General features: G+C 35.8%; 1 long non-coding RNA gene across 14 annotated transcripts in view; it reads left to right on the top strand.

The window, feature by feature from the left end:
* LOC136828599 (uncharacterized) overlaps positions 1-24,145 on the top strand; it is a 73,809-nt gene that overhangs the window by 38,121 nt on the left and 11,543 nt on the right. The window contains exons 2-6 of one of the 14 annotated variants that reach the window (XR_010850126.1): positions 9,346-9,473; positions 11,161-11,308; positions 17,733-17,804; positions 18,599-18,720; positions 22,361-22,513. This is a non-coding gene — a long non-coding RNA (uncharacterized lncRNA). Of the gene's footprint in view, positions 1-9,345; positions 9,474-11,160; positions 11,309-17,732; positions 17,805-18,267; positions 18,383-18,598; positions 18,721-22,350; positions 22,514-24,145 lie in introns of all 14 variants that reach the window. The other 13 variants (XR_010850122.1, XR_010850125.1, XR_010850124.1 and 10 more) reach the window with 13 other exon arrangements.

The following is a 24,145-nucleotide window of genomic DNA, read 5'->3' as shown; positions in this document are numbered from 1 at the left end:
GCATTTGTTTCCCGGCCAAGGAAAATTGCAGCTTATTGTGTAGACTCGTTATTGTGGATATTTTGCCTCATTTCTAAACAGATGAAAATAAAAATTAACAGTAACTTCATTTCAAAAACAGATTTAATGTATACATCCTGGTTTCAGTAGGCTGGTAAGGTATAATATTATTCTTGTGGCATAACGGAGGCTTCAATACTTTTCAGTTCTGGAAAGCAATAAAATCAAGAGCTGCCTAAAAGTTGCAATATGTAATTAGGCGAGTACCGTGGATAATAGCTTGGTAAATTAAGGTAAACTTGTTTTGGGTTAATAACTTGGTTAAGTGCAGCTGTTCAAGGCCAGTTATAAAAAGTTTAGGAAATTAAATCTTTGGTAGATAGACTACTTGTCATTCTCGATATTTCACAAACTATTCTGTAAGGGATAAAGATAAGACTAAATGACATTTTCCAGTTGATAGGTAGGCTCTGTGTGTGTGTGTGTGCATAGATATAAGTATATATATATATATATATATATATATATATATATATATATATATATATATATATATATATATATATATATATGAGTTACTGGCTACAGTTCTCCTCGCTGCTGGGAGAAAGGGAGCTGGGGATCTGGTACAATACATGCACGCATTCGTTACCGGGGTCTAAGCGATGTCAGGCAGGGCAGCCGATCGAGGCTACGGCCTACCCCACCGCCAAATCAAAGTCCTTCAAAAGAAGGCATCGTGCTTACCCCATATAAAAATGGGAAAAAAAGCACGTTAAAACGAAGAAGAAGAAGAAGATGAGTTACTGGCTAATGCACAATAAATACATCACGTTTCTGATGTTAATAGTATAGTGAAATGTTAAGCCTTACTATCATGAATATCAGTGCCTGCCTTGCTTAAAAACACAGATGTTTTGACAAAAACACTGGACGCGTATTTGCAAGGTCCTTGACGCCAGCGATAGCTGGCATCAAGAAAGGGCATGGGGTCAGTAAAGTCAGTAAAGTCATCTCTGAGGCTTACTGAGAACCAGAAGGTCCTACACCTCTGTCACTAATCCCTCTAAAGATATATATATATATATATATATATATATATATATATATATATATATATATATATATATATATATGTATATATATATAGTGTATATATATTTATTTTTTATTTTTTCATTTTTTTGGTAGGCGATCGCCTTTGTGGCATTGACTTCTTTGATGCTAACTTTTTCATGTTTCTTTACTTCTGTTTTCAATTTTTCAATCTTTCTTCAAAATTCTGGATAAGCATACCACGACTATATGTACTTATGCAGAATTTTGAAGAAAGATTGAATACAGAAGTAAAGAAATATAAAAAAGTTAGCATCAAAGAAGTCAGTGCCACAAAGGCGATCGCCTACCCCAAAAAAATTGTGAATTGTGAAAGGGAAAACTTTTCCCAAAACAACATATATATATATATATATATATATATATATATATATATATATATATATATATATATATATATATTTATATATACACACATATATATATATAATATATATATATATATATATATATATATATATATATATATATATATATATATATATATATATATATATATATATATATATATATATATATATATATATATATATATATTTTTTTTTTTTTTTTTTTTTTTTCAAGGCATCCTTCTTTGCCTAGTTGAAGTTGGCGTATCTGAGGAGACATTGTGCTTTTATTGTTCAGGAATGAGTTGGTTTTACTTAAATATTATTGGGGTTCTTAATAGATACTCACATTGTGGTTTTTATTTATTATCCTCCTTTGAAACATATGTTCCACCGGGTTGTTTGCTGCTTCTTGGGGAAGTCGGCTGGACTCGAGACTGAAATATGTTAAGTCCAAACTCGGACTTGTAAAAAATACTAAGTGCGAGAGAGTGGTGAAAATTCTCAGTTACTGCGATATGGGCAGCACTTCACACTGCGCACTCCGTCTGCTCTGAATCTGTCTGTACTTGACTGCAACTGACTTTGACTGTCCTGTACTCTAACTCTGCCTCTTACTGCCCTCCCCCCCCCCCTCCCTCCTTTCTCCCTTTTATAGTTTTTTTTTTTTTTTTTTGCCGATGACGACTGTTACATCATAGTTTGAGGTGTGTTGGCCATGTCACTGGTCACTAGCTGTAACGTGCTTCACTATTCTCTGTTCTGTTCACTATTTTCTGTTCACTCGCCATCGAGTTCTTAGCAGCGGTTGCAGATTTGCAACCTCTCACCTTTCCTCAGTGCTCTAGAAGGATGACGTTTGCTTGTTTCCTTCCGGCAACGAAAATCGTTTCGAAAGCCATAAAACTTTTGTTTTGTCTCTCTCTGACTCATATCCGCAAGTTCTAATGTCTTTATGAGAGATACATGAATCATTTTTATGAATACTTTCATGAATACTCTCTGTAACATATATGTATATATGTATGTATATATACATATATATATATATATATATATATAATGTATATATATTTATTTATATATATGACTGTGAAATATTTTCCGTTGAGACAGAATTCCATCTAATATAAGGACCCCATAAAAACGCCAAAATGTAGAAAGTTAATGCTATATTTCAGAGACCAACTGTCTCTCTCTTCAAGCAGGAAGTGTATGAGAAGAGTTACTGAAAAACAGCATTTATACCAAGAGATGCAGAGGTCAGCCGTTACGTCACTCCAGTTGACAATTTCTCTTTAATCTTCTTAATCACTGGTTATAGGAAGACTTTATCTATAATATCAGAGTCCCAAAAGGAGCCTGGGACTCAGTTACTATAGTTAAAATCTTCCTCCAACCAGCGATTAAGAAGATTGAAGAGAAATTGTCAACTGGAGTGCCATAATGGCTGACCTCTGGATCTCTTGGTATAAATACTGCTTTTCTGTAACTCGTCTCATTCATTACCTACCTGAAGAGAGAGAGAGTTGGTCTCTGAAATATAGCATTAACTTTCTACATTTCGACATTTTTATGGGCTCCTTTTATTAGATATATATATATATATATATATATATATATATATATATATATATATATATATATATATATATATATATTGATGTTTTTCCTGGCAATTTAGTTTGAAATATTTTCTGTGAGACAGGTAGCAACAATTTCAGGTAATTTAGCCTTGTGGTTCCGACTTCGGGGGTCCAGGAAAACATAAAAAAGAGGAAAACAAAAGGGGAATTTCATATGAGCGTAAGGCTCTTCTACTGAGGAAAATCTTACGTAAACACGTGGGCAAACTTGCAGGAGTGTATTTACATAAATAACATTAGTACGGGAAAGAGGAATGCAAGTAGATTATTGATCCTGAAGGGGATTCCTACGGGATGGATGAAACCTGGGGGGGCGGATTCCAGACACAGTCCAAGAAGCTTCCACGATATAGGGTCCCTCTGAAATGAGAGATATGCACATTATATGCCAGTAATGAAACTAGACAAAGAATAATGAATTCGAAGCTGCACTGAGGGTGCCAAGGGGCTTCGATGAATTAATGATAGCTTAGCACTGCCGACACTCGAGGACACAGACATTTGACAAGAGATTCGGTGATTACTGGCACTCAAATTAAGTAAATGTTACGAGCCAAAAACGTGACTGAATGGAGGTCCTCCAGAGCACTTTACCGTAAGGCAGATTTGGTTCCAGCGCAGAGAGCAGTCCGGGGATGACTTGCGATTTCTGAGGGCGAGTTTTCTTCCACGTGGTGAGATGCAGGGGCTTCCGTAAAAGGGCAATGCGTGGGTATTTCACGAAACTCCAAGCAAATGGAGTGGGTCATCGGTCCGGAGCACCCAAGGGAACACGTGGGTTTGGGCCGGAGTGCACAGAGGGAAATTATACTTCGAAAGGCCACGTGGTTAGGAGCGAAGGGCATCGATGGGCCAGGGCATGGCGTTGTTTCGGGGACTTCTTCCCACCCTCTCTTCCAGCGTGCGTGTGAGAGCGAACCTCGGTCTCGTTTCCGCTTTTATCTCCTCCTATGGGGCAGGGGCACGTCCAACACATAGGGAGGGTTGAGTCATGTTCAGCTGATGCCCGCAGGGGTTTTTTGCCTGAAAAGGACAACCAGACAGATTCACTTTTGCCTCAGAAAGGAATTACCTACTTAAAGGGAGTGGCCTACAATCAGTTTTAATCTCTTGTATTCTGACCATGCGAAATATCGATCGGCCGACAGTAAATGAAAACAACAAAAAAAAAGAAAAAGGGGGAAGTAATTTGTTAATATATATATATATATATATATATATATATATATATATATATATATATATATATATATATATATATATATATATATATATATATATATATATATATATATATATATATATATATATATATGCATATATATATATATATATATATATATATATATATATATATATATATATATATATATATATATATTACTAAAAGGACCTCATTCAAACTGGATGGTATCTAATGGAGTATTTATTCAGAAAAAGTTACAAACTTTCTTGGACAAACAGTCCACATTATCAAGTATCCGTACAGTGCAGACGCATAGTCCAGCTGTATTTATATCTGTGTGCTGGGTACTTTTAATCTTATAATCGCCTGTCTCCTCCTGTGTGACCCCCACCCCCTTGTGACCTTGGCCTTTCTCTGCCCGATTCTTCTTCCAGGTGTTCATTTTCCGTGCATCCTCTTGCGTTTTTCCTTCGTTTCCTTGCCACTGTGGAGTGTACGATTTTTCTAGATATGCTGTCTTCAAAGCTGTTTCCGGGTTCCCTGCCATTGTGTTGTTGGCGCATGTTACGAAGGCGTTCTCTACAACCAGTCTGGCCGTTTTGTTGGTGTTCCTGTACAGAAAATTCGTATTTTCCCAGTCTATCTTATGGTCATTTTCCCAACAGTGTTTGGCAACTGCTGACTTCTGATTATGATGCCTTATGCTCTGCAGATGCTGTTTTCGCTCTTTGCATGATTTGCCAGTGTCGCATAGTACCCATCTTCACAGTCTAGACACTCTGCCATATATACCACCCCTCTGATCTCTTCCCCCTCTACCGACTTTTTGTTTCTAACTATTTTATTCCTAATGGTGTTTTTGTAGCTGCCTATCAATTTGAAATTATCTAGCTTCCTGTTGATGTGTGTAATAGAGTTGCTGTCCGGGACTGTAATTATTTTCTTCCCCACCAAATGGCAGCATGTCTAGACTGTGAAGATGGGTACTATGCGAAACTGGCAAATCATGGAAAGAGCAAAGCAAACAACACCTGCAGAACATAAGGCATTGTAATCAGACGTCAGCAGTTGCCAAACACTGTTGAGAAAATGACCATAAAATAGACTGGGAAAATATGAGTTTCCTGTACAGGAACACCAACAAAACAGCCAGACTGGTTGTTGAGAACGCCTTCATAACATGCGCCAACAATGGCAGGGAACACTGGAAACGGCTTTGAAGACAGCATATCTAGAAAAACCGTACCCTCCACAGTAGCAAGGAAACGAAGGAAAAACCCAAGAGGACGCACGGAAAACGAACACCTGGAAGAACAATTTGCAGAGAAAGGCCAAGGTCACGAGGGGGGTGGGGGTCACACAGGAGGACCCAGGCGATTATAAGATTAAAAGTACCCAGCACACAGATATAAATACAGCTGGACTGCACGTCTGGTCACTGTATGGATACTTGATAATGGTGAATGTTTGTCCAAGAAAGCTGTAACTTTTTCTGAATAAATACTCCATTAGATACAATCCAGTTTGAATGAGGTCCTTTTAATAATTCTACTAATGCACAGAACAATTGTGTATGTGATAAAGTTAATATACATATATATATATATATATATATATATATATATATATATATATATATATATATATATATATATATATATGTGTGTGTGTGTGTGTGTGTGTGTATGTATATATAGTTTTATATATATATATATATATATATATATATATATATATATATATATATATATATATATATATATATATATATTGTGTGTGCATGTATATTATGCGTATATTTTGTGTATAAAATGTATGCAAATGATTTTTTATAAAGTGGAATCCCTAAGTGCGAAAATTACAGCTCTACGTAGGTGAATTGAGAGTAATTTATTATGCCGAACTTCACAAAAAAAATCGATAAAGCAAAATGATGCACTCATTAAGATTAGAAGGTCCTCATAAATTTTTCGTGAAATTAGTTATGCGATCCCAAGTATTAAGTCGTTGCACCAGTTTTCTCAGCCACTCTAGAGACGAGACCCAAGCAAAGCCTCCCCTTGCCTCCACCCAATACCCCATTCCCCACCGAACACACCCCCGTCTCTTCCGAATTCATTAAACAGCTCTCCTTCTGCCTCTGGCGTTGGGTAATCGAGTGAAGTAAACCTTCGCTCTCTGTCAAGGGAAGGATTTCGTATTTGAACCAGAAATCTCCGGCTTCCGTGACTTGCGCCTCTGTCCTTTCTTCGCTGCTTATGAAAATTTTGCCCCATTTTACGTCAAGGGAAGCGTGATAATAACAGTGTTGTTATTGGAGAAATAATCTACACTAATGCCAGTGTAAATATATATTTAAGAATATATATAAAATGAGAACTTCCAGAACCTGCTCGTTTCTACACATCAATTTGTTAAGAAGAATCGAGCAGGTTCTGAAAATCTCTTAAACCAATGTGGAGTTTTTCAATATTTTAGTGACTTAAAGTGATTATGAGATCTTTTGTAAATGTTCTGACTAATTGTCGCATTTTAAAACTTATTAGAACTTATTTCATTTTTCGGGAACTTCCTCTCCAATCTTTGCAGCCGTGAACCACTTCTTAACTTTGGTCATCGCAAACAGAGCCTTAATTGGCAAAGTTCCCCTGATTTCATTTCATCCTTGTGCTTGCCAAGTTATGAGTAGCTTCCATATTCAAAGTCTAAAACAGTCGGGAAAATGTCAGCCTGTATTTTTTTTTACTATATTATGGGTTTTATATTTTTTTCATTTGAGCTAATTCTCACCATTTCACTTGCAGTATACTGTTATCTGCATAATATCATGCTAAAATTGTCATTTATATACTACACTGGTCAACAAAAAATAGGGATTTTCCTGTACGTTATATCCTTTGTGATAAATTTTTACTAAATGCGTTTCACCTAGTAGCTGAGGTGCTTCCAGGAGAAAATAGCTCTCCGGTTTTCAGCAGCTTTCTTTGGAATGAAATTACTATCGCTTTGCCTTTTCCACCCAGGCTGCTACCCTCTACAGTCGACGAATCAGCCAGTATAATACAATACCACAGTTTCACCAACGTAGGCACAGTGCATTTTTCATGGAATTTCCCCAAAGACGTCTTCTCAGGTAGAATCGAACTCAGGTCTTTAACTAGTGAAACCAACTGATCCGTAAATTCAGTCAAAACGCCTAGAAGCATAAAATTTTTGTCATTGGCTGTTCTGAAATTAATTCAAATAGAACTGACCTTTCACAGACGTACAAGAAACTACTGTACGATACTTCAAAATATTTCGAGGTTTTAAGTAGCAAAGTACAACCACATTCTGTCCCATTCTATCTTTTACCATAATCATTAGATATCTACTTAACAAAACATGGTCCCTAGAGATAGGCAGTGATAAAGTTTTTTTTTATATATATAGTTTTGACCGTTGACTGCCAATACCAGTTTGCTGTATATTGTATTTTGGAATGTCTAAGCAACTATTGTCTTGATTTTATTGGTACAGTTTTTACGTTTTTTCTTATGACGGGAATTTACGTCTGCACATAGACATGGGCGGTACAATATACATTCATGCATGAAAATGCGAATGTTTCTGCGACCCCCATTGTTACAACAAATCCCACGCCAAGGCAGGAGAGGAGTAATATATCTTCGCCGTTTGTTGCAAAAGTTCATTTGTGCGTCAACTATCTGCTTCCATTTTGGCTAATACAACTCTGCCGCGTCTCTCTCTCTCTCTCTCTCTCTCTCTCTCTCTCTCTCTCTCTCCACCACATTCCAGGACTGATTACCGCAACCTTTCCACTCGAATGCCCCAGATGAGCGACGCAATCTTGGCTCTCGATATTTCTCTGCATCTTTGTAAGCTGTTTTTCCTTTTCTTTTTTTTATGTGCACAAGTTTCGCATCTATTTTTCTTAAATATTCCAGATTTCTTTCACTTTTTCTGAAGTTTCATTTTGATTCAAAATAAGTTTTTTTTATTCTCCCTTCCGCTGAATTTTCCCTCGTGTTTGAACGCTTCCAACATCTCATTTGAGGTCCTGATTTAAACTCTCTCTCTCTCTCTCTCTCTCTCTCTCTCTCTCTCTCAACCAGAGTCTGTAAACTAATTTTGCCAGACTTCATTTCTTGCTGGCAATATTACTTAGCAATGATGACATTCCTCCTTTGAGTTTGCCAGAGGAATCTTCACAAGTTCGTTCATTTACTGACTTCGTCTTCGACTTCCATTAAGTGGGATCTCTTCTGGAATACGTTTATTTGATTCGGCTTACCAAGAAGAGGACATTCAAGAAAAGAACATAATAACCTAAAAATAATCAAACGAGATATTTTTTGCTATATTATTGTGCAATCTTTAGGTAAAGTTGACATCAAAGCAATGATTTGTTTGGTATTTTCAGTCTTTCAGAGTAGATATGAATTATAAATGATGTGTTTTAATTCGGAATATCCTTTTTCTTGAATTACCGTCTCGGTCAGGTTAAACACATTTTTTTCTGTAACAGCCCTCACTCACCATACTTGTACAGTTCTTTTATTGTCTGCTGACGATATTCTTGAAAGATTCAGTACCGAAAATTGCTGCAATGTATAAAGTATTCATAGGTCCAAATAACGATCGGATTTTGCCCGTCTTGGTTCTCATTCAGATGAAATCTCTACCACAATCTTCAACAGAAATTTCCAGCATGCCACAAGTTGTCTACAATAAGGATCCGGAAATTTATCGGCAAACTCCTCCCTTTCGAAATAGAAGATCAGGCTCTGTCGGAAAATAGTTTTCAACTGAAATTTTTCAGTTGACATGCCATTAAGCAGTGAAGAGTCGGAACCCCAAAAGATGCGACCATATTTTCCTGTTTAGTTTATACCCTGTAGCCTACTCAGCAGCTGACCTGTTGAAATCCAAAGATCACATTTCAGTCTTTGGTCGTCAAGGAAGTTTATTCCTTTTCTCTTCATTCTTTCACCAAGAATAGATTAATTTTCAACCTTTGAATGCTATGAAATCATTTTTCGTTCCATTATTGTTTCTCCTCCTCAAGGAATGTCCCCATCATCGTAAGGAGAAGACCAGTCAGAAGAGACAATAGGGACGAAAAGAAGAAGAAATATTGGGTCCTCGGAACAGCTTGTTTAATCGCCATCCACCACGAAAGCAAAAGCAATTCAGGTAACTATCGCTGCTACAGAGTTATCGGGTATCTGTGGAAATGGATGGATGGCCTCAGTCCTTACCTACTGTAGTCCCTACACCCGATCACAGGGCCCGCCCTCAACCGCCTCTCACAGCACTCTGTCAAGTTATTGCTTCGAAATTCCTCTTGTTTAGGTTTTTGGGATCTTGCTCTTGTTGCTTTTTGTTTCCATTTATGGTTGGTTAAGGCCATTCTTTCGCGAATGACAGGAAATTCAAGTCTCTATAGACACGTTTTATATTATTTTCGTCTACCTAATATCAATTGTCAACTAAAATTATTTTGGAAATTTAGATAATGCTGTTAGATTCTAAACGGATCTCGAACAGTTTAGGCTAATTCATTTATTCATTTCACACACTGTCGTCTTTGTTTGTGTTGAAGTCATGTCCATTCGCCTGCGTATTTCAGTCAGCCTTTCGTACGTCTCTGTTCATTTCTTTATCAGAGGGATTAACGTTTTTCGCACGTATTTGTTTATTTGTCTATTAGATTGTATGTTTCTCAGTGGGATTAGGATAATATCAAGGAATCATCCCCATGAAATCTTCGTAAAGCTCGGGGATTCGCGAGAGAGAGGATAATTGAATTCTGAAAGTGAATCGGACCTGGATCCGGACTGCAAGGAGGGAAAATATTCTGTTTTCAGACGTAATCTAATGAGAATCATTACTGCAGTTTGATCTTCGCCCGTTAATCACCTTCTCCGCTCCTGCCAGTGCACGCCCAGTTCTTTCTTTGCCTGAATCATCGAGTTGCCAAGAATTTCTCTGCTAATATTTCACAGAAAGTGGAACAGCTTTAGTATGCTGGAATATTGTTTACTTCTCACTTAAAGGGAAACTTAGAAACTTTATCAAAATAACCAAACTGATGTGGTCAGAGTACGGCGATTTGATTCATGGGGGCGTAAACCCCAGTTAATGACGTGCACAAGGCAGAAAATTAAACCTCTAACTGGTTCATGACTATTGAAAACAATCTTTATTCCCTAGCTTCCCTGCCTTGCTTGGACTGTACATCTGATTCACTGATTTAAGTTGCAAAAGTGCGGGAATACAAGTGTCTTGCCATTTTAAAGTTTCTACTTTACGCTGAAAATTCCTGAATCCACTCAGCTCACAGTTTCTTCTTGGACGTTGTGGAACAATGAAGCGTTAACTGAAATAACCTGACATATACTTGACAATGATATTGTTTCATTTTCACATTTCTTTGTTATTAGGCTTAGGCTTACACTTACACGTTATATACTGTATTTATTTATGTATGTATGTATTTATATGTATATACTGTTGCAAGCTTTTGTAGTCACTTGGAATACATCACGCTAAGTGCCGTTGCTTTTTATCTTCTTATCGACTAAAAAAAATTAAGGGTATGCGCGCGCGTTCGTATGTGTTTGTGCATTTGTTTCCATTTACGAATGAAAGCAGACATCTTTTTACTGTCATTCTAATATTAGCTTGCCATAAGGACCGCATATTAATGCTATATTGATGTTCATTGATCATTACTTCATTGCGGTTTTCAGGCAACAAACTTGCAAGGAGAAAGTTATCATATCATTATATCATGTTATCATATATGATTATATTATTATGAACCCCAGTTTTGGAGATTCCATTCTTATTTCATTGATGATTTTTCTGTCCATCCCAGGGTCGGCTTAATCTACAGCACTTAGCCAGCAAAGATAAAAAAGTGGCCACCACGCCATTAAGTCAAGCACCCGCCCACTGAACTCTCCGGCTCTGACACGTGTACTCCCTGCCTTTGACGGGATGAAAAATTTTGATGATCGTATACGGTAAGGGTCTATCGTCCTTCATAACTAATGATTGATGGAATGAGTGACCCTTTCTACTTCTGTTTTCCATGATTTCTTTAAGGTCACCACCCCGTCCCCCCCCCTTTTTTTTATCAGAATAGAGTATTATTTCCTTTAAGGCTGGATCTCCAACACTTTGTCCTTCCATTCCTTTCTCTTCCATTTCTGGGGGTACTTCAGGACGTTCAGCCCCCCTTCCCGTTGACTAGCGTAGTAAGACATGCAATGTTCTCATAGGAATCTCATAAAAACAATAATAATCAAATAATCATTCTACTTCCGGCCGGCCGATGAAGAGTTAGAGGAATTTATTTCTGGTGATAGAAATTCATTTCTCGCTATAATGTGGTTCGGATTCCACAATAAGCTGTAGGTACCGTTGCTAAGTAACCAATTGGTTCTTAGCCACGTAAAATAAGTCTAATCCTTCGGGCCAGCCCTAGGAGAGCTGTTAATCAGCTCAGTGGTCTGGTAAAACTAAGGTATACTTACTTTTACTTCATTTCAAACTAGATCACTCTTTCTCAGACAAAAATATAGTTTAGTTTCCTCTTCAAGAATAGGTTATATCCCTAAATTATTTCAAGTTATGAAATGTGACATGAGGCTAGATAGCTAGATAGATGAAGCTCTCTGAGTATTACCGTTCAGTCATTTGCAGCGTTTTGACAGAAATTAAAATTTAAGAAACTCATAAATGTGGTCTAAGAGTTATCCATGAGTCTCAAATTGAGGATACCGAGTACACCTTGAATAAAATAATGAGATCAATAAGAAAGGGCCAATTCCATGACGTAATAAAACAATAAGTTTTACATTATTATGTATTGTACATATGAAGATAAGAAATTTCCAATAATCTTCCCTCCTTTGAAAGGTGGCTCCATTGCTTCCTCTGAAGGTTATTCACCCCTCAGTGTTCCTTCCCCTTCTTTTTATTGTTTTCTTCAGTCAAGTACTGAATATGTATAAATGGGTTACGCATCCCAGAGACTTTCGAATAAGAGAATCATATTTTCGTTGTTTAGTGTTCATTTTGTTGACGCTCTTTATAAAAGGCCGAAGGATGCATCTCTTGCGTTTTAGGAATCTTTCCTCCTCCTTCATTACCGACAGGCTAATGCAAACGAATGACCCAGTAAATGATAACAGACGAGCTATTATTCACTCTCTTAGCCTCTTAGCAGGCGAACAAGATGAATGTACAAAACTGTACCCTGCTCCATCCCGACTTTGCTGTTTACTCAGGGGCGCGCTAGACTCTCGCTGTTAGCTTGAAAGCAGATCGGCATTTGTTTGAAGCATGGCCAGGCAAACAGAAAGTTTATCTTGCCATGCTTAAAACAAATGCCTGTTTTCCTGGGTAATGGAAGTTTTCTGCTGAAAGCGTCGATTCAAAGGAAAGCAAGTAATTTATCATATTCGTATCATAACAATTTAGCTCTAATAACTCGTTCAACTTTGTTTGTCAGCTTTTCAGTCTTATAACAGACAAGCTAATGGACTTCCACTTTAAACCTTTAGTAGCAGTTGTTCGCAATAGCCACGGAAGTATTTATAGCAAGCAAAAGCCAAGTGACTTTTCAATGGATACGAATTGTTTACAGGAAGTGAGAACTACCTGGTACATTAGGTCAAAGACTTTGTACTCAAATTCATCAAGAACAGGAACAAATATTGCAGACCTCCCTCGGGTATTAAGGCAAAAATGGTTAGCTTCACAAAGAGACATATGAGCTTTCAGCAGAGAAGCGGTTTGTTTATATAAAATATCTTATATAATCTTCCAAAGACTTCTGAAAGTATGCTTGTAGCCTTAAAATACTGAGAGATGAGAAGTGTTGATGCTGACTGTCCATAACATACGGAAAGGAGAGAATCTGGTGTTGAGTTTTGATTTTGACCAAATTTTGTCTGACGTAATCTGAGTTACTAAATTACCAAATCAGAACATGATTAAGAAGAGAAGAATCATCTGCATACAGATGGATAAAACACGAGACATCCTGATGAAAAGGAAGAGCATAGCTTGAGCAGAAGGCAAAATATACTAACATTTACTACGAAAGTTAGACTTCACGGGTCGTTCTATCAGAATCATTCGGAATGTTAAGAGCAATATCGTAAAATTCCCCAGCATTCCACCGAGAAGGGATAACTAATCAATGATGATTTATGAGATCGAACCCTAAAATCCGAGAGACGAAGAAATGCGAGATGTTTCAGATACTGCGCCATAAATGCAGTCTTGCAGACATCAGCATGACACATGTACTTGTTACAGTGACCAGATCGAAATCTCAGAATAACAAAATTATCCGGCAACTTCAAGTGCATCCACGCCCCACCTAAATTACTTTGCTTTTGAAAGATTATCGTACCTTAAGATATATATCACTGTCTGAACACAGTTCCTGATATTATCTTTGACTTTATTTGTGCTTTTGTACTGAACTGTCTTTCGTCTAATAAAAGAATGTATAAAATGTCAGCGTGACATCTGTTCATGAACTGAAAACAATGAAGAGAGCAAGTAACAAAGCTCACTAATGAGAAAGCGTTGCAGTATGTCAGACATTAACTCGAGTTCACTCTTCGCCTGTCAAGTAGGTTAAGTAATTAACCCATATTGAAAATTGGTCATTGCTCGAAATTTAGCTTAGCCCGAGACTGTGTTTCAGAATGTACTTTGATTACCATACGAAATTTCTTTTATCCTTCATGGAGTTAACGTTTATTGATGTTTTATACAAGCATCATATTGTATAGATATTTTCAACTTTTCTGGAATCAGTTTCCTCGCATATAGTGTCATATATAATTTATGTGAATTCACCTTACCAAAAATCAGTGTGCTTTACCTTTTAAAAAATAAATTAGGATACCCCCTGACACAGGGCCTTTTTTTTTTTTTTTTTTTTTTAGAAAAGTCATACTTTATAGGCTATGAATTTTATCCGAATGAAATGACAATGAAATGCATATTTGTTGCTAAGAGATTTTATATCACTATAAGACCACTAATATGGTTTTAAAAAATCAAATCTCATTACAAGGGAGCTTATTCACAAAGCATTCATTCAAAATTATTTATAAATTTAACTCTAATGCACTCCTCTCTGCTGTTGCGAGAGAACTGAAAAAAAAAAGTAAATATTAGTGTAATTTCACTTTTATGGGTGAATTTAATAAAAAGGAGTAAAAATTTTTCTTGCTGGCCTCTATCAAAAAGTATTTATTGTACATTCCCGGTTTCAGAAAGCAAAGATATAATGACACATTTTAAGTGCACATAATAAAAAATCACAAAATCATTCATGCATTTCCGAATACGAACATAATGCAGACAAACTCCTAAAACTTTGCACAAAATGACCCACTTTCGCTCCGCCATTCTTTTTTGTATGTCGGTTTTTGCATGAAAGAGAGCACCCATGAATTACAATTTCAAATAATGAGTTAAAGGCAAAAAATGAACTCAGTAGGAAGCAAACACGCTATTCAGTATTCTAGTTAAGAAAAGATGCTGGAACAATAGCGATAAAACGTAGCTGAGATCTCACAAAAGAGAACTTTGTGACTTTGTTCAGAAAACTCGTCTCAGGAGGAAAGATTTGATCGTGCTCGTACTTAGTTACTGTTTCGTGATTGCGTGTATTTGTTTGTGTGCTTTTACGTGTTTTTGCTTATAGTTGTCTCTGCGTTTTTACTGCATCCCCTACATTATTTCAAATGACAATATTATATGTACTTATAAAGAATAGTAAAACAATTGGTAAAAATCAAACTCATAAGTTAACATTGAAGTGAGCTAGCCACTAGACCCTACTGCCACGTTGACTGAGGAGTAACATTTGAGACGAAGGAAGAAACGTTAAAGTACAGCGGGAAAACTAGGAGTAATTCAGGCCCACTTTAACTGCACTGTATAGTAAGATAATAGAATTAATCGTTGTGTAAAACATTGATAGGTATGTTTATGAAATTCCAGTGAGATCGTCCCACACTAGAGAGAGAGAAAGACAGAAAGAGAAACTCTTTCGAAATATGTTTAATTTATTTCAGCATGAAAACCAAAATAAAGTGACAATTCATATTCTTCACAGTGCAATAACCACAGGTTAAAACCAACTTGTAATTCTCTAAAATATTTTCAAGATACCATCGATGAAATAGAGGAGAGACACCAGCGAATCGGCCGCCATCAGATAAATAGGACTCAGTCTATCGGTTTGACTGGGAGAAACTGTTATCGTTTCTGAAAGGGATACTTAGATTATTTAATGAATAACAATCGAAAGACCCAGATAACTTAATGATAACATAAAGAGACCAAACTTGAAATTCTTGAACTTCAAATTACCCTGACTTCCATTTTCTGGAAGGTAGGGATCAGTTGTGGTTTCCACTGATAAACCAAGAATAAGCAAAAGAAATACATTTAATCAAATAAGAGCGAAAGGATTCAATAAGAATTCCTAAATTGAATAAAACGCGGGGCCTTTCCATTTCGCAAAAGGTCTGGAAACAGGAGGTTCACGGCGAGAGTCAAGACCCTCTTTTGTAAAAGGTGTATTCCAGGCAAAGCTCTTGGAACTCCAACGTCATTATTACTCGCAACCCTGGAAGCTCTAACAATGGGGAATAAACGTAAAAGCTCTCTTAAAAAGAAAGGAAATTGCTCGACTGTTTCGATTAGAATAAAGAAACACCAGAGAATAAAAGGCACAAAGGACCTCGATTCAAGGAAATGGTTTAAAGAAGAAGAAGGGGAGCGAAGAGTAGGAGGAGATGGAGGAAGACGAAATGAAAGGAAAGGAAGAAAAATAACCTGAGAGTTCCGTGGTGGCCGTGTGTCTGCTTTACATGACATTTGAAATGAGAATTTCCAAAGCTGGAACAAGGCAGGAACAGCATCAATAAAGGAAAGCAAGAGTTAGGGAATAAAATCGGCTTCGGAAAGGAAAAAGCAGCTTTGGGAAAGGAAGGCTACCCATGGAAAGGAAACTTGTTAAAGTAATGGAAAAAAAACAAACGCAGGAAAGGACAGCCGGTCACAGAAAGGCAAGAATTAGTTCATGACTAATCACTGCGGAGTAATGTGGTTATTAGAGAGAGAACCTCATTGGAAAGAATAAGATCAATAGGACAGGAAAACAGTCACTGTGAAATGTCGGGATGCTTAACTAAGAATAGCAGCCGGTAGGAAGGAAAAATTTTTAGGAAAGAAAAGGATCTTAAGAAGGAAAAGTCATTAGTAGACAAAAAGGAAAGGAAGCGTTCGATACTGAATAAAACCACGTCGTACAGAGTTCAAAATGAATTTCAGTGGAGCAATTTTTCATCGTGCGAAAAATATTCGTTGGTGATATTAGATCGACGACGTTTATCTGTAGCCATACATAATGCACTGAATTCCTCAAAATCCCCATAAGTGTACAGTTAATGAAATGGTTACCATAGCAACATTTGGTCATCATCATCATCATCCAAAACTTCATTGTGAGGAAAGTTAAAAAAAAAAAAAACTATATTCAAATCTGACCACCTGTTCTCGAAATACAAACATACACAGGCAGGTGAACCTTAACATTATGCTAAGTTATGTGATTAACAGTTATACGTAGCAGTTCATGAAGCACTGAATTTCTAGTAAACATTGAAAAGCAAGGAAAAAGTCTTGAATTATAGACAAATGTCATAAATTCATACGAAAAGGAAAGGAAACATAGAATAATTCAGTATTTGGGAAAAAAATTCTTTGGGAAGAGAATTGCCACTAGGGAATAAAGACTCGTGGGCAATTAAGCTATAGAAAAGACAACTATCCATGGAGAGACAGAAAAAACAACCATTGTAGAGGAAAAGCCAGGGATAGATATTAATCATCAAAAGGACCACTTCTTAGAAAAAAGTTATATGGGAAAAAAACAGATTGTTGCCGAGAAATAAGCATAACAAAGAAAAAATAAAGTTTACGAAGACAATGAGTTAATGGGAAGAAGAGTTTGTCATAAGGGAGAAACTGAAGCCCTTCGGAGGAGAAAATATCCCTGATAAATAAAAGCAAAAGTCTAAAAACAGTAATGCAAGTGTCAGAGCGTTCTAAAAAGAAGTTTTTTTTTTTTTGTCTTCTTCTCCTTCGTGGTGAGACTTTACTGCTTTTATTTTCGTTCTTTTTCTTCTCCCTTTCAAGAATTAGGCTGAGCAGGCGCATTATTTTAACTGTTCCAATGACTTGTATGAAAAACATGATACGGTAAAACACATCACTTGGAACTGCAAAAGAAGAAGCTATGTAGACAGCGCTGAAATTCTAAATATTTCAATATCTTTTACAACAATTGCAATTTAAAAGTGACTGCTTGATACTTATCATTTTTGCTTTTTAATTTCCTGACAGCACCAGCATCAAGTGTGAATGCATCATACCACAAGACAGCGCCTTCCACCATCAGCATCCGCCTCTGCCTGGGTAAGTGCCTTTTCTCTGAAAAAATGTTGATATATGCGTATGCCCTAGGATGTATGAATACATTCATTTTTTGCAAGTAGTCACACAGAGTATCACATAGAGTGTGTGATTCGTAGAGAGAATATTGCTCAGATCACTAAATTTGCCTCTAGAGAAAAACGGTGCATCGTTTAGATGCCGTACATTCTTTACTTCCATCTCATTTATTACAGCACCCATCAAGTCACTTCTTTCCAACATTATTCGGTGGAATTCGATAATCTGCATCTTCCTTTTGGCCTGCAAGCTTTGGTATTCTTTGCTCGTTTCTGATTTTCCTGATTCCTTTACCCTCCCTTATGTAAAGGGTAGGTCAGTCACTTCCCCCTTATTTAAGTACACCGTCCTTCATTAGCTGTTTTCTTTGTGCCTGGGCTAGAAAAGGGGATTAGGTTATCATTCTCATAGGACTTTCTTAAGTCAGCAGCATGGTCTCCCCTAGAGGGCCTTATGCTTAACAAAAGGAGAATAGCCAGGGGTCGACTTCACATTTCCAAGTTTGTGTCCATGACTACTTCCAATTTTCAAGGCTAGAGAAGGTAAGTAAATGAAAGTTACTGCAAACAATAGCACGTGAAAACTAGACATAAAACCAGAGCAAAAATCAAGAAATCACAACTAATAAGTATTTTTTTACATACCGTCTAGGTTTTTTTTTTTTTTTTTTTTTTTTTAAGCTGACGGTAACTAACCAAAGCTTATATCTTTAACGCTAATCGTGATTGGTTGTTCACAATACTCAACACTCACCACAGGTTATCATGGCACCGGCTGCGGAAATTTACAGTCAGCTTTAAACAACAGCCTATAGATGCAAAGTATATTAGACGCGTAGACGAGGACAGTGGGCACAAAAACTTATAGTGAAAAACCTGAGGTGAGATATTGGACTTAGAAATGTAGGGTGAGACTCTTAGTCCAAGAAACTTCTGCCAGCAATAACAGTAGAAACAACTCCATGCTATATCAGCATTAGTTCGTTCCTACGAATATATAGGAAAATCTTTTGCACAGAGAAATGTATTTGACTTTTCCGGATTATTACAAAATAATTTGACTTTATTCGTTTCCAGTTCACAAGCATGCATATTACCCATTAGCTGTTTATACTTTCTGCATGGAGCTGATGGTTTTCTCAGACTTGTTCTTGTTATGGAGTAGTCCAAATAACTGTGCAATTCCAAGGATCGTAAACTGATGGTTAATTATTATAATTCGATCTTAAAAAGTAGTCTTAAAATCCAATATCTCCTGATACAGCAGATCGAGCGTTGCTAAACTCGCTGATCATAATACCAGCATAATGTACATATTGCTACCCTCAACACTCATAAATGTAGACATTTTCTGATGGTCACTCTGCTGCAACTACAGCATAATCTGTATTAAATGTATTTCAACAATTTTTTTCGTTTTCAATCCAAACTTAAACGTTAAGTATAAAATTGGATAAGCTTACCATAAAATTTCGTTTTCTATCTTTTATGCAATCTCTTAATAGAAAACGATCAACACGTGTTAATTGAGCTGAAACTAATGGCAACGTAGTAAATGCTCCGCCGAGAACAGCTTTTTAGTGAGCCTTTGAAATCAGGAAAGATAATCGCTTAAAATAATTATCAGACACCTATTATAAACTTCAGAAAATTAAATTAACAGTTATTATACGTAATTCGTAGATTGATCCTCCAAAAAATTAGAAAAGTGTATGATTAGCATACGTAGCCTAAGCCAACAAATGTGTCGGATCGGGTAATTTATTCAGTTTCAAATCACTGTAGATGGCCACTTTAACATGGCAAGGTTCACAGTTTGGAAAGATACGGTCATTTTCATGTGTAAGGATTGCTGTTAGTTATTGCTTCCCGCACTGTGGTGATGTTTGTATCTGGGAATGTAAGTGTTTCTTAGAGGTTTTAAATAGAGTTTAAGTACAACTTCCAATTTTCTGCAACCCAAAAATATTCAAGGAATGAGAATACCAGGGTTGTCACAAAGTGTATATAGTAATATACTAATATTCTCTTTGGTAGCTTAATTACCAAAGTTCTCTTGAAGAAATTTTTGTTTCATGAAGTATTATGACATATGAACACTTCTGTACAGATATGTAATAGTTTACCTTTTGCGAAATTACTATATATATCACTTTTGTAATAGTCATATATATATATATATATATATATATATATATATATATATATATATATATATATATATATATATATATATATATATATATATATATATATATATATATATATATATATAATGAGGCCCTTTGAACACTACATATATATATATATATATATATATATATATATATATATATATATATATATATATATATATATATATATATATATGTCTATATATATATAGTATATATATATATATAAATTTCTGACTCAAATCAGGATCGAACCCACGTCTTTCAATTGAAAGACAAGGGCGCTGCCCACTAGGCCATACAAATCTAGAAGAAGTTGGAACTTGAGAGCAACTACACCCAAGGAACTGCCTGGGCAAGCTAACTGCTTGCATACCAGCGTGTTTTCCTCAACTTCTCGACTCTGCAATGATCCAATTGACAGCATTTCATTCGAATTATCCCTTCTGAGTGGATAAGATAGATATTTTATTCAGTCAGAAGGGATAATTCGAATGAAATGCTGTCAATTGGGTCATTGCTGATCTATCTTATTCACTCAGAAGGGATAATTCGAATGAAATGCTGTCAATTGGGTCATTGCTGAGTCGGGGAGTTGGGGAAAACACGCTGGTATGCAAGCAGTTAGCTTGCCCAGGTAGTTCCTTGGGTGCAGTTGCTCTCAGGTTCCAACCTCTTTTAGACTTGTATAGCCTAGTGGGCAGCTCCCTTGCCTTTCAATTGAAAGACGTGGGTTCGATCCTGATGTGAGTCAGAAATTTATTTCTGTTCCACACATGATTGTGTGTTGATTATATATATATATATATATATATATATATATATATATATATATATATATATATATATATATATATATATATATATATATATATATATATATATATATTCTTAGTTTCATAAAAATTATCTATATTCACAGATATATTCAGTCATCGCCTCTGTACGTCCTAATTTATTTTTAGGAAAATCAAACTATGAATCAAGCATTTGAAACAGGATATTAAGTCAACAAACTTAGACAGCACGTGTCCCAAAGTACTGATTGTAACAATCTTGAAGTTTACAGCTTCTTTATGTCTTTGAAGTAAAGAGATTAGTTCTTTGAATTAAGTTTTTGTTTATTTCCATTGAAAATGCTATATTTTTAATCAAATTAAGTTTTAAATATATGAAATCTCCATTAAATTTTAAGTATATGACATCTGAATAAATTCCTAAGCCCAACGGTAAACGAACTATATAGGCTACATAGTAATTAAAGTATGAAAAAATGTGCCAAACAGCCATTTTGTTTTTCGTGAATTGAAATGATTCATAGACCACAGCAAAACATCGGATTATTTTTCCTACAGAGACAAAATTAATGTTTTCTAAATAAAAAAAAATGAACTGGAAATTCTGGAAGCTTTGTGGCCCTACGTCGGTGAAAGGCGAAAATGGTGTATTTTTTATAGGTTCCCATGCTCGGTTTAAAGCAACTTCGATTGCTAAAAGCAAGGGTTTAATGACATCACAGACTTATGTGCATTTATCCATAAGTTCCTTTAATCAGTTCTCTTATACATAGTTCATACTCTGGCCGTATGGTGTTTTCGACAAAATTTCATAGCAGTCTAGTATTCTCTTAATGAACGTTTGCAATAATATTTAACCGAATTCGTAATGAAGATATATGACATCAACTAAGAGTTCAAATATTACTTAGAATATCGTAATGTTTTCCATTGTTAGGCTATTGTTTTTGCTCAGAATTGTGAGCTTTTTTTTTTTTTAAGAATGTTCGGCGTGCGTTCTATGCTTTGTGTTCAACGTATATGCATGTGTATACTATCCTTCACGTTCAAAAGATCTATCAACATAGTAAGTAATTTCATACGTCAATTATATCTTAGGTTTCACGTCTATAAATGCAAGCAATTTAAGGACAAATTCTTGCTCCTGTGCTTGTAGAAGTGGCGTTCTCTATGCTGTAACTTTCGCTTCACTTTAATTTTCGTTTCACTTTAATTTAACAGTACTTGTGTGGACGACAATAAAAAATATATATATATAAAGGTTAATTATTCAAAGCTAATTGAAACAGTTGTACTGTGAAGTTGTGAAATATCTGTGTTGCAGATCAATAAGCAGCGAAGAAATTCACAGTAAATTTACAAATTACTCCTGCACGACTACGTTGCCATTACTGTTTCATCTCTGGTCCCCTTATATTCTCATTTTTGGTTTTTTAATATATTCACTAATTAACAGCATAACAGTATCATTTTCGTTTCTTATTCTCAAAATTATTTATTGATTATTTAAGGAATCAGTGTCTGGAAAAAGAAAATTTAGATACTTTCAGAAATTAGCTGCGGTGGAGGCTTCTGATTGGCTAAGAATAGGTGTGTTACTTGAAGGAGAACCAGCAGTTCAGTCCCTTCCGTCTGACAGTGAAGAACGCTGCTGAGGTCAAGAAGCCTGTTTTTGTGAGAGTGATTTGCAGCTTTTTGAGAAGGTAAGGATGCTCCCGGAGAGAAATGTGTTATTCTAACTTCGGAGGTAAACGAGATTTAGGTGCAGTGACAGTTACTAAGGTGTTTGAAGGTTGATTATGCCGGTATTTGAAAAGGGCCAGGCAGTCAAATGAGCTCTCATTTCCCGATCCCCAGTAAAGTTTACAAATGAGTTACGCCATTTTCCGGTTCTCTGTGAGCTAATTCTATATATTAGCTCCGCGCCTGTTTTTACCTTTTCAACTGGTTTTTTCTACACTTTTAGGGGTTCTGATACTGGCGGTGCATCTGTTTGTCGTCGGCCAAATGGAATGTCCCTTCGCCGTGTTTAGTACTGGCCCGGGGGGACGGTACCCATACGTTAACAAGTTAATGCACTTGCCCGACGAGATATGAACCGTTCGAAACAGACGTACCCCGTGCTCTGTCTTGTGAAGATCGCGTATTTAAACCCCTTGTTGGATGGACTTCAGGGGTTTAATTACAGGTTAATTACACTCGAGCGCCAAAAATTAAAGGTAAATTCATAATTAGCAACCAAAAAACTGTAGAAAAAGTTAGATGGCAGTCGTCCCCGCGGAGCTACTATATAGTTCTACCCTCTGTGAAATAAATGTAGATTCGTGATAAAAGTAATCTTGGATGAAATATGTGGTTAGCTACGTAAACATTAGGATGATTGTTGATTGCGAAACTGAAATTACCACCAAGGCGAAGTCCAGTATGCTAGGATAAAAGTCATAATAAGGTCATAGCCGGTTGCAGAAATATGGTTTCAAAGGCATTACATTCTGTTTTTTGAGAGATCGATTTTAGGGTGTCATTAGGTTCTCACTGCTTACAGTTGCGTGTTAGAGACGAATTTATGATGAACAACAGTATGGAATTAGTGAAGCACTGAAAAATACTTCTGGTTTCTCAAACTTGAGAGAAGTACAAGTCTATGAATTCAAGTTCTTGAGGTAATGGCCGTGGACGACAGCCGCAACTATTATGTAGGGTAATTGTTGCACTGGTCATTGTATCTTACTTAACGGGTAACTGAAGCCAAAGGTACCAGAGGTATAATTATAGTTGAAAGCTGGGTTTTAAATTTCACGTGAAATGTCGGGCAAAGGTTTCCGGGCATTTGTGCTTCGCTTTTATATACATTGGTGGTCGATATAATATGTATATATAATATATATAATTTATATATATATATGTGTATAGACCTATATATATTTAAATATATATTTATATACAGTATATATGTATATATATATATATATATATATATATATATATATATATATATATATATATATATATATATATATATATATATATATATATATATATATATATATATATATATATATATATATATATAATATATATATATATATATATATATATATATATATATATATATATTATATATTAACTTTATCACATACACAATTGTTCTGTGCATTAGTAGAATTACTAAAAGGACCTCATTCAAACTGGATGGTATCTAATGGAGTTTTTATTCAAAAAGTTACAAGCTTTCTTGGACACAGTCCACATTAAGTCCACATTATCAAGTATCCATTAGATACCATCCAGTTTGAATGAGGTCCTTTTAGTAATATATATATATATATATATAT

Source organism: Macrobrachium rosenbergii, chromosome 43 (assembly GCF_040412425.1).
Source record: "Macrobrachium rosenbergii isolate ZJJX-2024 chromosome 43, ASM4041242v1, whole genome shotgun sequence".
In the NCBI taxonomy this organism is placed as follows: Eukaryota; Metazoa; Arthropoda; class Malacostraca; order Decapoda; family Palaemonidae; genus Macrobrachium; species Macrobrachium rosenbergii.
Note: the sequence above shows the minus strand (reverse complement) of the source record. Positions and strands in the feature narration are given on the sequence as shown.